Below are 16,089 nucleotides of genomic sequence, written 5' to 3' on the forward strand. Positions count from 1 at the left end.
ACTGGAATAGAATACTCACAAAAGTCTGTCAAAATAAAATAAATTGTGTAATTATAATTGCCATTTCAATGAATAGTAGGAACTTTTCAAAGAGTGATATACCTGGCTCTAACATAAAATCATTCTTATTGGATGTAAATTACTTTTTATTGCACAAAATATTGCAAGATTCTATCCCCTGTGCTCGAAGCAGTCTCACTTTATGATTTTTGTTATATTGTTTATGTTACAAGCTCTATATGCAAACAGGAGTCAACAAAATTGGAAAATAAAGACACTTTATAAGATTGAATTTTGTGGAACAGTTTTATGTATTACAATGAATTATGTTGTTTGAAATTCTTGGAAATCTAAATTGAAAGGGAATTTCCTTTATCACTGCAGTATGAAAGGTTAAAACCGCAAGCAAAACTAAATAGCTGAAACTGTTCTGGTGTCACAAGGGAGTGAAGGGCCATTGGGGTGCAGCTAGGGTTTCGGGTATATTGGCAGCACAAGGGAGTTTAGTGGGAGCTCTAAAATTTGTTTATGAATATGAGCCCTTTAATTCCCAATTATGCCCCCATCTTGCTTATTAATTATAATATATCTAAACAAAAAAATGTGAAGACCACTATGACTTATGCCCCGTACACACGGTCGGATTTTCAGACGGAAAATGTGTGATAGGACCTTGTTGTCGGAAATTCCGACCGTGTGTAGGCTCCATCACACGTTTTCCATCGGATTTTCCGACACACAAAGTTTGAGAGCAGGCTATAAAATTTTCCGACAACAAAATCCATTGTCGGAATTTCCGATCGTGTGTACACAAATCCGACGCACAAAGTGCCACGCATGCTCAGAGTAAATAAAGAGATGAAAGCTATTGGCTACTGCCCCGTTTATAGTCCCGATGTACGTGTTTTACGTCACCGCATTCAGAATGATCGGATTTTCCGACAACTTTGTGTGACTGTGTGTATGCAAGACAAGTTTGAGCCAACATCCATCAGAAAAAATCCTAGGATTCTGTTGTCAGAATGTCCGATCAATGTCCGACCGTGTGTACGGGGCATATATGTTCTATAACGGTCCCCTGGGGTTATTATCCCAAGTGATAAGCAATTCAAAGTATAAGGAAAAATTTGGATTTTTGGATAAATACCTCAGGAATATTAGATATAGAATATTAGGAATATTAGATGCCTCATGGATGTACATAAAATAATTAGTAATTATTACATACATTAAAAAATTTATTTTTGGTACAATAACATTATTCAAGGTCCATATTATGGCCAAATACAGCCTATATAAAGTGCTAGTCTACGCATTTCATGGATTTTTTGCTTTTTCAGGACCTCAAATAAGTCAATCCATCTAAAATACAGACAATTACATTCCAATCAAAAAAATAGTCAATATGATTCAATATGATTAACAAGCATCAAAATAAAGTTCAACTCATACAGTACATCCAAACATAAGCATCATAAAAAATATATACACCACAGTCCGCAATAATGCTGTGAAAAAAACCCCACAAAATATTATAAATATCAATACACACATACTGTACATTACCTAAACACATATAATGAATGAGTAAACCGTCTTCACAGACTAGGTAAAATGTCATCACAGACTGCAGGGAAGCATCAGGGGACCAGAAGAGGGAGAACACACTACCCCAAAATAGTTTATTTAAAACCTATATCTCAATATGATATCAAATATGAGGAACAGCCAGAGTATAAGAAATATTTCACATAGTCACTTACTTTAGAACTAACTTGAAAACACTGGATTGTCTCCCAGAAGTAATCTGACTCCAAACAATCCCTGACAATAATGACAGAAGTCCACTACATTATGTTTGTCCTCCTAATTATCTATCCATGGCTATAATGAAACAACCCATAATACAAAAATATCAACGGATACTTGCTAAAAACTACAACACTAATTAAATAGTAGCAGGGTGTAAATGAGGGCAAAAAACAACTAAATCGCCTCAAAAAGGATCTCATCAAATAATTATGTACTTGTGTCTAACATCTACTTGCACCTGGCATCACAAGCTCCCAATCTGCAAGTCATCAGGTGGGAAGGGGGAGTCTCACACTCTCTAAATATATTTAGAAAGTGTGAGACTCCTCCTTCCCACCTGATGACTTGCAGATCGGGAGTTTGAGATGTCAGGTGTGAGTAGAATTTTTGTCTTTTGTTGAATACAAAATAAAATGTATAAAAAAGAAAACTTATATTAAAATCAATCAGCATTCAGCCATACATGCAGCAATCCAGATAAAATTGCTTGGATTGGTGCATATATGTTAAACAGGGCTCTGAGCACTGGATAATCCATAACTCATTCAGTAGCTAAATAAACTAATATTAATAAAATGTTGCATACATAAAACAAATGGAGGAGGAAATATACCAGAGGTATCAATACACATGTCGGTCCAAATTGAGAATAGCCAGATAGGTAAACCTTGTTTTACAGAGCTCTTAACAATGGGTCATTTCAAATTGCCTGTATCTCAAACAATATGGATGGAAAGAAATGTAACCCATTATGATGTTATTTATTTTACCTTATCAAAACACATACCAGTAAGTGCTCATCCAGCATTTCTAGTGTTAACATGTTGTCACACCCCTTTAGCACCTGATGGACTGTATACATGTACAAGCTATTGGGATTTAAATGCAGGTATATCTTATTTCTGTTGCATTGCAGGTCAGTGATAAGACCTGAACCTAGTGGCTCTTCCCCAGTTTGTGTCTGTTTGCCCCATGTTGGCATTGTGTCCACTGTAGCATGTAGGTATTACGAACCTAGAGCCACTAGATTCAGGTCTGGCCACTAACCTGCAATGCAACAGAAATAAGATATACTGTACCTATGTTTAGATCCCAAAAGCTTATACGTGTATATAGGCCATCAAGTGCTAAAGGGGTGTGACCACATGTTAACACGAGAAATTCTGGATGCACTCTCTGTACACTGCTGTACACCCTTTCCAGCAAACCTTGCAGTAAAAAAAGGGATTCCTAGTTCACAATCATCGCAATACATGTCCAAGCTGGCCAACTGCATCAAACAATGGCTAATCCCTAATCTGCTCTGCAAAATGCAAATGCTACAGTGGACACAATGCCAACATGGACAGACACAAATTGGAGGAGATCCACTATTTTCTATAAGTCTCAGTAAGTGCAATACTTACCTCTGGATGGTGGGTGTTATATTCCTATCTTCTATGGATTCAGGTTATAGTTAGTACATCCTTCACTCAAATTGCTTCATAGGTGGATACATTTGGATCACTGTGATGGACAATCTTTGCTGAACTTTTTTTTTCTCAATAGATTTGTATTAGTAATTTTTAAACATAACATATTCAAATAGACATGTTTAAGAGATATACATATAAGAAAAAATTCTGTCAAGATATGTGGATTATGTTGAGTGAAAAGTATAGATACCAACATATGACTTAGCATAATAAGTTCACGTAGGTGTTGTAATCCTTTGGTGAAGAAGATGGAGGAAGAAACTGAAGGAAGATAGAAGATAGAAGATAGAAGAAAGAAGAAGCATTTAAATAAAGGAATTGTCAAAAACTGTCTCTTGTCATTTTTAACATTTTTGACACTTTTTTTGTGAAATGGTAGGAGTACCCCCTTATCATTTCACACAAGGGGGAGGGCTGGGATCTGGGGGTCCCCTTGTTAAAGGAGGCTTCCAGATTCCGATAAGCCCCCCGCCCGCAGACCCCCACAACCACCGGACAAAGGGTTGTGGGGATGAGGCCCTTGTCCCCATCAACATGGGGACAAGGTGTTTTGGGGGGCTACCCTAAAGCACCCTCCCAATGTTGAGGGCATGTGGCCTGGTATGGTTCAGGAGGGGGGGGGGCACTCTCTCGTCCCCCCCTCTTTTCCTGCAGTCTGCCAGGTTGCGTGCTCAGATAAGGGTCTGGTATGGATTTTTGGGGTGACCCCACGCCATTTTTATTTAAATTTTGGCATGGGGTTCCCCTTAAAATCCATACCAGACCTGAGGGGGACCCCACGCCATTTTTTAAAAAGATTTTGGATGGGGTTCCCCTTAATATCCATACCAGACCTGAAGGGCCCCCCCACGTCATTTTTTTTGTTAAATTTTGGTTCGGGGTTCCCCTGTGGGAAATTCCCATGCCGTTTTTATCAATGAACTTTTATGTGTATTGTCGGACCGGCAATTCATTCATAGCCGCGAGTAGTTTTAAATTACTTTTTTTCCTTTGAAATGTCATTTTGCTGTCAGACTGTTCTAAACACGGAAAACATGCGCCCCTTTACAGGCATACTATAAACACCCCCCAGGTACAAAATTTAAAGGAATATTACACTTTTATTGTTTCACTTTAAGCATTATTAAAATCACTGCTCCCGAAAAAACGGCCATTTTTAAAACTTTTTTTGCATTGATCCATGTCCCCTGGGGCAGGACCCAGGTCCCCAAACACTTTTTTATGACAATACCATGCATATAAGCCTTTAAAAATTTTGATTTCTCCCATAGACTTTTAAAGGGTGTTCCACGGCTTTCGAATTTGCCGCGAACACCCCAAATTGTTCGCTGTTCAGCGAACTGGCGAACAGCCAATGTTCAAGTCGAACATGAGTTCGACTTGAATTCAAAGCTCATCCCTAGTAGAGAATAGCCACGAAGATAAACTGCCTCCTGGAATTTTTGAAGTTTCTATCTTCCCCCATAGTGTGGATTGGGGGGAAGGTAGAAACCATTCTTTTGATTGAGTGAGGATTGAAGACATGTAATAATCTTAAGAGTAAACATAACCAGTTCCTCCTGCTAGGCGTTGTTTGATTAGTTTATTATGTCCACATCTAGATTTTTTTATCTTGCCAAATGTATTTAAATACAATTGTTTGCAGTGTTTTGAAATAGCTTTTAGGTATTTGGATCGGGAGGGTTCTGAACAAATAAAGAATTTGGGGAAGATGAAACATTTTAAATGTCGCTAAGCGCCCCATCCACAAGAACTCAAAAGACGCCAACTTGGTAAGGTCTTCTTGTAGTTTAGTGCGGAATGGTAAGTAATTTAAGGGAAACAGTGATTTAGTTGAGTTGGATAGTTGTATTCCCAAGTAGGTTATAATGTTATCCGCCCAGGTGTAAGGGAATTGTAGTTTAAGATGGTTGCTAGAGGAGTCGTTCACACCCAAGTTTAGGATGTAGGGTTTAGTCTTGTTTACTTTGTAGTAAGAAATGTCATTAAACCAGGCAAGCGTCTTCCGAATCTCGGGCAGGGATCGATCAGGGTCGGTAACCATGAGAATAAAGTCATCTGCAAAGAGATTGATTTTATGCTCCTGGTCGGCGATAGATATTTCTGAGATTTGTTTGTTAGATCTGATGTTTTCAGCTAGGGGTTCCATAATAAGATTAAATATGGGTGATAGTGGGCATCCCTGTCTCGTACCGTTAGAAATTTGGAATGGCAATGAGAGAGTATCTGCTGAGAACAACCGAGCTGGGAAGGCTGAGTACAAGGCCATTATGGCGTTGTATATTTGTCCCTGTATTCTGAATTTGTTTAACTCTGAGGAAATGTATCCCCAATGTACCCTATCAAACGCCTTTTGAGATAGGAAGATTGAAGGCGTTTTTGTGGATTGTACATGGCGAATAACATTTATCATTCGTCTAATGGCATCTAAAGCTTGGCGACCTTTTGTGAATCCCGATTGGTCTTTGTGGATGTAATATGTCTTCAAGTCTATTGGCAATGAGTTTTGCATACATTTTTAAATGAAGATTGAGTAATGATATAGGACGGAAATTTTTCGGTGAGGTAGGTTCTTTGCCCGGCTTAGGTAGGGTCACTACCATGGCACTGAGCATTTCAGCAGGGAATGACGCAAAATTGGCAACTGAATTGTATGTTTGAAAGAGGATAGGGGCTAGGATATTTTGATATTGTTTGTAGTATTCCCCAGTGAAGCCATCTAGACCTGGGGATTTGGAATATGGGAGTTTACTAATTACTTGCAATATTTAACATATTGTGAAGGGGTAATTTAGTGATGAAATTTGTTGTGGTATTATAGATGGGAGATTCATGTTATCTAGAAAGGCTCGAATTTCTTCAGGAGACGGTTGGTGGGTGCTTAAGTCACCTTAAGATTGTAGAGATCTTTATAAAATGTACCAAATGCGTTTGCTATGGAGTGAGGTTTAAGTAGTTTTTAGTTGGAGTGGGGGTGGTATAGGAATGGGATTTTGGTTTTGAATCTATATCCTTTGACACGGAAGGCCATTGCCCTTCCTGCTTTGTTCCCTGTGGTGTATGTAGTTGCTTTGAATTGCCTATAGGATTTCACATATGCCTCAAGGAGTTGGGAATGTAATTTGTGGGGGAGCGTGAAGATTTTAGATTGGAGGAGAGGAGAAGGGTTGGTTTTGTTTAAGGATTCAGAGGCTGATATGTAAGCTGTGAGTTCGTCTAACCTCTGAGTTCTCTTTTTTTGCCCAACCCCACATGTGAAGGAATACACCCCTAATAACAGCTTTATGAGCATTCCACACCACCAGCTCGTCAGATACTGATGCTTTGTTGATTGAAAAGAATTATTCTAGTTGTTGTTTGATGCATGTGGAATAGCAAGGAGTGTTGAGGAGATAATTATTAACCCACCAAATATAAGAATTGGGTTGTGGTGAGTTAGCGGCTATGGTGATGCTAATAGGAGCATGATCTGACCAGGTGGTGGTGTGGATAGTGGAGCCCGATATTCTTTGCAGTAGCCATTTATCAGCTAAAAATAAATCAATTCGCGAGTAGGTGTTGTGACGCGGTGAAAGATAAGTAGAATCTTGTTCGTTTATGTGACACCACCTGCACACGTCAAACAAGTCATTAGATGCAATAAATTTATCTAAAGGAGAAGCATATCTTTTGGACCCTGTGATGGAGTCCATTATGTTGTTTGGGACCAAATTAAAATCCCCACATATCAGCATATGACCTTGTTGGATTTTTCTTGCTGCTCATAGTGTCTTTTTGAGGACGTTCATCTGACGTTGATTTGGGGCGTAGATGGATACCAAGGTATAGGGTACATTGTTAATTGTACAGAGTAGGAAGATGTAACAACCCTCCGGATCTGTGGTGCAGTTCTGTAGTTGAAAGGAGATAGTGTTCCTAATGGCTATCAATACTCCTCGTTGTTTCTTGGAGTAGCAGGTTTGAAAGATATGTGAGAATTGCCTGTGTTGGCATTTGGGAGATGTGTTTTGAACAAAATGTGTCTCTTGGATGCACAGAATGTCACAGTTTTGGGAGATTGCTGATTTCCACATAGAGCCTCGTTTTGCTGGGTGGTTCAGACCCTTTGCATTGAGGGACAGGATGTTAACATCCATGATGGAGGTTGGTGTAGTGTAGCAATAATGTGGTTGACTTACGGTTGTTGGAGATCAGTGGACTAGTCCACAGGAATTTGGCTGTCGTTGAGAAGAGATATCCGTATTTGGATGCATTTAGTGGTGCTGCAAAATCGTTATATTGTCAAGGTTCTATCAAAGGTACAAAACAGGTTAGGGATGGAATTGCAGATATTTAGTTACCAGCGTTAGTTTGCGTGTAGGTAATTCAGGAGAGAGAAACATGACAGAAATGAAAAAAAACTGCAAAAAATACAACTTTAAGTGAAACAAACAGTCATGTCAGCAGTGTATAACTCTTGGGAGAAGTTAACCAAACTTGGGGGAAAGTTCAGAAATTGGTTGATTGAGCATATAGCCAGACTGGACTTATTGCTGTCACTCAATGGTGTAGAATTTAGGGCAAATGGGTTTACTTTTGTTTATCCTTGATGTGCCCCCGGTTATGCCCAAATTAAAAGGAGTTAAGTTTCCTGTGAGGTTCAGTCAGGTTGCGTGGGGCTTCCAGATGATTCCCCATGTACAGAGAAGTTTCAGCCCTCCTTCCAGCGTGGATATTGTGTGGTGGGTGCCATTGTGGGTGACCAGGATGGTGGCTGGGTGGCACCATTTGTATATGATTTTATGATTATTCATGGCTTTTGTGATCATTTTTAGCTGCCTACTCATTTGTAGGGTATACTGTGACAGATCCGCATAAAGTTGGATGTCTGAGTATGGTGCTGGGAGAGGGGACATTCCCCTTGCTTTCAAGAGGATTTGTTCTTTCACCTGGTAGAAGTGGATCCTCAGGAGAACATCTCTGGGGACATCCTCTTCAAGGTGGCGGGGTTTGGCTATTCTATGAATACGGTCTATGGTGAATTCAATTGGGGAGAGGTCCGGTAGCACATTAGAGAACATGGTGTTAGAGTAATTGTGCAGTTCTTTAGACTGAATGGACTCTGGAATGCTGCATATTTTAATGTTATTACAACGGGAGCGGTCCTCGAGGTCCACCAGCTTTGCTTTGACCCATAGAGAGTAATCTTTTTGCTCTGTATATGCATCAACCAGGTCATTTACTGTATCTGTGCATTCCTCCATTTTGTTTTCCATAAACTTCATTTGCTTCATTTCTAGAGAAAACCTATTATTCAGTGAGGATAGGTTTGACATGAGAGAGGATTGTAGGGATAAGAACATATCTTTCATAGTGGTATCTAGCACCGGTTGCCCTGATGTTGGGAATGCAGCTATGGATTGCAGTGAAGAGATAGCATTGTCATTATGCAGGCCTGTACTTACTGTGTCTGAGGCCTGATGATTTAGATCCATCTGCATCCTTGATTTGGCTGGGCTTTGGGAGACTGGGGTTGCTGGAGAGGATTTGTGTGGGGAGGAGGGTGCTGATCCACATTGTATGTCTTGTGGATGATCCTCAGGAGGTCTGTGTAGGCCGCGGAGTGTCGCGCTGTTGCTCCGGCAGTGCCATCTTGGCTTCCTCCCTGCACCCGGCGGGCTGGAAGGAGAAGGCCGTGAGCCGTTTTGGGCCTTTGTCCTGGCTCCTTTTGCTGGACATCTCGGTGGCAGATCCCGTGGGAGTGCGGTGTGTCTCCAAGGGATGGATGGAGCTTTGTTTGTGCCCATTTGTCGCGGTTTGTCCAGTCGGCGGTGAAAAGCTCACTGCTTAGGCTGCCATCCTCCTGCACGCGCAAGCCACACACCCCTTGCTGATTTTTTTTGATGGACACTGTTTTCTACTTTTGTGATACTTGTGTTTGCCACTATTTTATGTATTTCATATTTTATTCTTTTATGATGGTGTATTTTGGGTTGTTTTTTCTTATCTATTTCAGTTATTTGCATTATCCATCACTTAGTCATCATTTTACTTTTAGGCACTGTATTTACCCAATACCTATTAGGAATTTGCATATATTGATTCCTTGCATGTTGCCTCACTACCTATTATCACGGACTTTGATAGTTGCTTTGATTATTTGAGTATGGAGTGATGTGTACAACTAAATACACTGGATTTTATATAGTATTGGTCTTAATGTCCATGAACTATAATTTTGATTTGAGTCATGATGTGCTTGGCAGAACTATGATTCTATCTATCAATCATTTTTTGAAATGCCAACGTGTGTATAGATTTACTCAGTGGATTGAACATTAGTGGAAACTGCCATTTCTTTTTAATAATATGTCATTGGTACACATTGAAGTTGGACATGTCTGATCAGTTTGAGAAAAGACAGTAAATATGTTTGTAAGGAAGATAGGGGGCGCTAGTTACCATATTATTCAAGTGCTCTAAATAAATAAATCTCCTGCATTACCAAAAAAATGGAAATGTAAGAAAGCTAGGGGGCGCTAGATACCATACTATTCAAGTGCTTTAAATAAATAAATATCCTGCATTACCAAAAAAATGAAAAACATAATAATGACAAATCATAATTAGATTACACATTGAAGTGCCCACAATAGTGAAAAAAATATATAGTGATTGATTGTCCACATAAAAAAGTGATTTGAAGTGGTTGAAGTGATATCTTTCAATAATCTCCCAATCTTGTTGCTGTAAACAAAAGGTTTTCCATCACCAAAGGAAAATAAGAAAAGGAAAACACCTCGAAGTAGTAGATATCTGCTTACCAGATACCAATGACTCCTTTAGTTAAAAAGAGAGTCACTAGCGCTTGTGCAGGGTTGTGCCTGCTCACATGGATGGCCGGACTGTGGTTGGTATTATAGGCATGGATCGTTCCCGTCAAGCTCATTCAAGATAGGATAAGGATACATAGGAAACAAAAACAGTCTCCATAGCGTAAAACCATTTATTAAAAAAGTAAACAAATTAAAAAGCCAAATGGCCGCTTACATTGGTGGGTGCCTACCCGGCACTGGGGCTGCTTGCATGTCAGGGTGACTTCGCAGTCAGAAAAAGCCTTTCATGTCTCCTCCACGCTGGCGTGCGTTCCAGCTTACACAGGGGGGCAGCCAAAGGATCCGGATGTTGTTGGGTGATAGGACATGTGACCACGTACCGCTGCTTTCAAGAGGATTTGTTCTTTCACCTGGTAGAAGTGAATCCTCAGGAGAACATCTCTGGGGACATCCTCTTCAAGGTGGCGGGGTTTGGCTATTCTATGAATACGGTCTATGGTGAATTCAATTGGGAAGAGGTCCGGTAGCACATTAGAGAACATGGTGTTAGAGTAATTGTGCAGTTCTTTAGACTGAATGGACTCTGGAATGCTGCATATTTTAATGTTATTACAACGGGAGCGGTCCTCGAGGTCCACCAGCTTTGCTTTGACCCATAGAGAGTAATCTTTTTGCTCTGTATATGCATCAATCAGGTCATTTACTGTATCTGTGCATTCCTCCATTTTGTTTTCCATAAACTTCATTTGCTTCATTTCTAGAGAAAACCTATTATTCAATGAGGATAGGTTTGACATGAGAGAGGATTGTAGGGATAAGAACATATCTTTCATAGTGGTATCTAGCACCGGTTGCCCTGATGTTGGGAATGCAGCTATGGATTGCAGTGAAGAGATAGCATTGTCATTATGCAGGCCTGTACTTACTGTGTCTGAGGCCTGATGATTTAGATCCATCTGCATCCTTGATTTGGCTGGGCTTTGGGAGACTGGGGTTGCTGGAGAGGATTTGTGTGGGGAGGAGGGTGCTGATCCACATTGTATGTCTTGTGGATGATCCTCAGGAGGTCTGTGTAGGCCGCGGAGTGTCGCGCTGTTGCTCCGGCAGTGCCATCTTGGCTTCCTCCCTGCACCCGGCGGGCTGGAAGGAGAAGGCCGTGAGCCGTTTTGGGCCTTTGTCCTGGCTCCTTTTGCTGGACATCTCGGTGGCAGATCCCGTGGGAGTGCGGTGTGTCTCCAAGGGATGGATGGAGCTTTGTTTGTGCCCATTTGTCGCGGTTTGTCCAGTCGGCGGTGAAAAGCTCACTGCTTAGGCTGCCATCCTCCTGCACGCGCAAGCCACACACCCCTTGCTGATTTTTTTTGATGGACACTGTTTTCTACTTTTGTGATACTTGTGTTTGCCACTATTTTATGTATTTCATATTTTATTCTTTTATGATGGTGTATTTTGGGTTGTTTTTTCTTATCTATTTCAGTTATTTGCATTATCCATCACTTAGTCATCATTTTACTTTTAGGCACTGTATTTACCCAATACCTATTAGGAATTTGCATATATTGATTCCTTGCATGTTGCCTCACTACCTATTATCACGAACTTTGATAGTTGCTTTGATTATTTGAGTATGGAGTGATGTGTACAACTAAATACACTGGATTTTATATAGTATTGGTCTTAATGTCCATGAACTATAATTTTGATTTGAGTCATGATGTGCTTGGCAGAACTATGATTCTATCTATCAATCATTTTTTGAAATGCCAACGTGTGTATAGATTTACTCAGTGGATTGAACATTAGTGGAAACTGCCATTTCTTTTTAATAATATGTCATTGGTACACATTGAAGTTGGACATGTCTGATCAGTTTGAGAAAAGACAGTAAATATGTTTACTTTATGCATAGCAGCAGTTGCTGTGTTTTCACATGTAACATAATACTACTGTCTAAGGCATCAGAATGGTTGCCGTATGGTCTGAGATACATCTGGCATTCCCTTATCCAGTATCGAGTGCTCACTTACCATAATTTTTGCAGGTTCTCCTCTCAAGGACATGTCTCAATGTCTGCTTATGATTTCCTGTGGCTAATTGATACTCCATTTGAAAATTGGGACAAGTGAAATACTATGATCTGTGTTTATTCATATGTTTGATATTTTCTAATTCAACGGACATTCCCTCCCTTGGGAGGTGACTACATTAGTTGCTAAGTGTATCTGTCTATTTATGCAGGATTTTAATTGATATAATAAATACATACAGAGAGTTATTTACCCTTTTAGATACAGCTTGGAGACCAGTCGGTGATCCTATACTTGTCTCACATACCAGGGCAAACCAATTCCACTATAGATGAAACACTAATGTAGGAATATCCTTTTTTGTTTTTGGATTTGATGGTGTGGGTCTACATTGGTGTCACTTATACATTGGACTAATACCGAAAGAAATATGTATTGGGATTTTGATGAAGATATTGCATGCAGGAGGAGTGTTGTGTTCTTAAAAAAACTATAGCTGAAAAATAAAAGTATACTTTTAAACTGTATTTTCAGTCCTTTTTGATAGTGATTTTTTAGATTTACATTTGGAAAGTATAAGTGAATCGTAGGCATTATTCTCTGTGGCAGTCACACATGGTAGTATTATTTAGAATTTGCAGTACAAGGGTTGCATATAAACTGATTCTAGAACATCTGCCCCCTGCACTACCCACTTATCTCAGCAGACTGAAATTTTTTTTTGTAGCTTTTACAATCATTCCCGATGATTCTATTATAATGTGTCATTCCCTGTGAGAAGAATAACTGGATGTTGGCATAGTAAATTGCAGTTGCAGCAAGCCAAGTAAAAATGGATACTAATGAGTGAAACACACATCACTTGGTATATTGGTAACCCTTACTAATCTCCTGAGAGTGTTTTTCATACTGTTGTCTCGAAAACCACATCATAAATAATATTCGCCTACAGACAAAGCTTATAAAATGTTTTCTCAGCTCAAGGTTTTGCTGTGCTCTTGCTATACAGTGTTGCTGTATGCCAAAATAGATAAGTAGCAGTAACAGATTTCTGTGATCTTTTGCAAAAGTCATAGTGTAGTGTTATCATGGTGAGAACTTGATAAAGTAAATTTCTCTTGAGCTGTAATGCTACATTCTCATGAGTGGGTGAGGTAGCTGCTGGTCAGTATATTCTTGCCAGTGGATCTGCATGCTGCTTGCACAAACTGTGCATGAACAGAAGTGGCTTTCAGTGGCGGCTGTCAGATTTATCCTCCTTACAAGCCAGCACCACCACTATTCGCTCATCTGATTGGTTTTGCCACACACAAATTGGCCACATGTTGATAGCTACATGACAATCTGGCTGCTAATGTAGTAATCTCTCTAGGGAATATTCATTTTGGTCTGGGAAGCCTTTTTCTCATGTTCAATTTTTTTGTAAAACATACATAGTAAAATATAAAATATCAGTTTAAAAACGTATGAAATGTATGAAATTCCAGATGCGGAGAAGGCCTTTGATAGAGTCCATTAGGGCTACTTATAACAGATAAATTTCATATATTTTGCTTTGATGGAGAGATATGCAGAGAGATTTTGGCAGTGTATTCTACCCCTGCCCTTGTGTTCATAGAGAGACTATTCTCTAAGGGTTTTAATATCAAAACGAAACCAGACAGGGATGCCTTTTATCCCCTTTGATTTTCCCATTAATAATGGACCCACTAGCAGAGAAAATCCATAACCATCCACTAATTTGAGGCATAAATCTAGCGAATCAGGAACATACCATCACACTGTTCACAGATGATGTCATTGTGACATTATCTAACCCTGCTGAATCGCTACCCAAGGAGCAGGAAGTCAATAACAATAAATCTCACATGTTGGGAATCCATATTCCAGCAGCCCGAAAATCCGCTCTTTACTCTCAATGTTCCTTCCCATGGGCCCAAGATTCATTGTTGTACCTATGTATCAATATTACATCTCCCTTTTCTAACCTATATAAGGCCAACTTTATCCTGCTGCTCGATTCAATTCAAAAAGAAATAGACCGCCTTAAAAAATATTACCTCTACTGGTCTGGAAGACTTGCTGCCTTCAAAATGATAATTCTCCCAAAAATACTATATTATTTTAGAACTTTACCAATAACAATACCTAATTCCTTCTACCAAAGCCTACAAACTATGCTATGCTAACTATGCTAACTATGCAACAAAAAGAGCAAGGTGCCCACTTGCCACACTATCTAAACATAAAAGGGTAGGGGGTATGGGGGTCCCTATATTTAAAGACTATCATATGGCCCCAATGCTAGAACTATTATAATCATGGTTAACCCCTACTGACGTCATACTGGAGAGCCAAATTAAAAAATCACAAGTTCCAATCCAGGAGACCTTAAATCCTTACTTCTAATTTCCTAATTTGTGGACTCTGCTCTGCTGTTTCCTAACCCAATAATCGCAGCCTCTCTACGAGCATGGTCTTACCATCTCCAAACCAGTTGTACAAATTTCCACAAAGTCACTATACTCATACCATTACAAGCATTCTCAATCCCACTGAAAGGATTCTCTTATGTACATTGGTCAAACAAAGGACTACATATCTTATCAAACCCAACAGAAAAAGGGAAATCAATCCCTTTTCCCATATTGATTTCTAAAAGGGATTTTCTTTTTTATGCTAAACTATCAGCGTACATAAATAAACACTCTGTTTCTAACTATCCCTGAACCATTGTAGCATTTCCTTAAATCTCCACCTCTCTACAAATGGGAGGAAGAACTAAACACCTCCTTCTCTAACAAACAATGGCTAAAAGTCATCAAATCCAATTATTTGGGCTCAAAATGCATAACTTATTGGGAAACCACCCAAAAGATACATCTGAGATGGTACTTAACCCTTACAACATATCTAAATTCTCCAAAGAGGTAGACAACACCTGCTGAAAGGTCTGTGGATGTGTGGGAACCCTGAAACATATGCTCTGGTAATGTCCCAGTCTGAGAGGTTTCTGGAATTCTGTTTTTCAGACTCATCTCAACGATAATGGGTATACCCCTAAGAGCAAAACTGATCAAACATTACTCAGCATAGACATGGAAAAACTCCACCCTCATATGAAATACATCGCTCTAGCTATCCTAGCTTGCACCCAAATTGCAAAATATTGGTAATCTTCATCTAACCCGAGTCTATCAGAGATTAAAAAACAAATTGTTTTTATATACAGCATTGAACGTACAATGGCACACAACAAAGGTTCCCAAAACCAATTTCATGATAGGTGGTTAATATGGCAAACATATAGAGCAAGGTCTTAAGCCCTCACATATCTCCCCAACAGCAAAACCTAGACCTTTTACATGCACTCAACTGTTTGTGTCTTTCTTATTTGATTTTTCTGGTATGTTATTCCACTGAAAAAACCTCTGTTTAGTATATTATACTACCTTTTTTTCTTTCTTTGTAATGTAAGTCACCACCCCGAGGAATATAATCTGTAACATCTGTATTTGATGACATTTCATTGTACTTATATGTTCTTGACTAATCATAATATTCTTCTCCGTGTTGTAGCATAATTCCACCCTCTCTGGGGCATGCATTGTAAAGTTTTCATTGTAAACTGTTAAACCTCAATTAAAAAACATTTTAAAAAATGAAATAAAAAAAAAATACAAAAATTATAATAATGTCTCCTAAATGCTCTGAATAATTAAAAGTTTACAGTCTAAGGTATGGTTATCTCTTGTATTCTTTATGTTTAAAGTGTATCAAACTTTTTTGGGGTTTTCATTTTGTATCAAGTAAGGGATAGTTAAAACTCTATCAGTTTTTTTCTTTGCTTGTTTTATATTAGTTTTCCCTATACTTTCTGACCAGAAAGTAATAGGAAATCTCTCCAAAGTGATGTCACTGGATCAAAAAGCTCTATCCAAAGCTAAAAAAAATGCTTAA

This window comes from Aquarana catesbeiana, linkage group LG01 (assembly GCF_042186555.1).
Source record: "Aquarana catesbeiana isolate 2022-GZ linkage group LG01, ASM4218655v1, whole genome shotgun sequence".
NCBI lineage: Eukaryota > Metazoa > Chordata > Amphibia > Anura > Ranidae > Aquarana > Aquarana catesbeiana.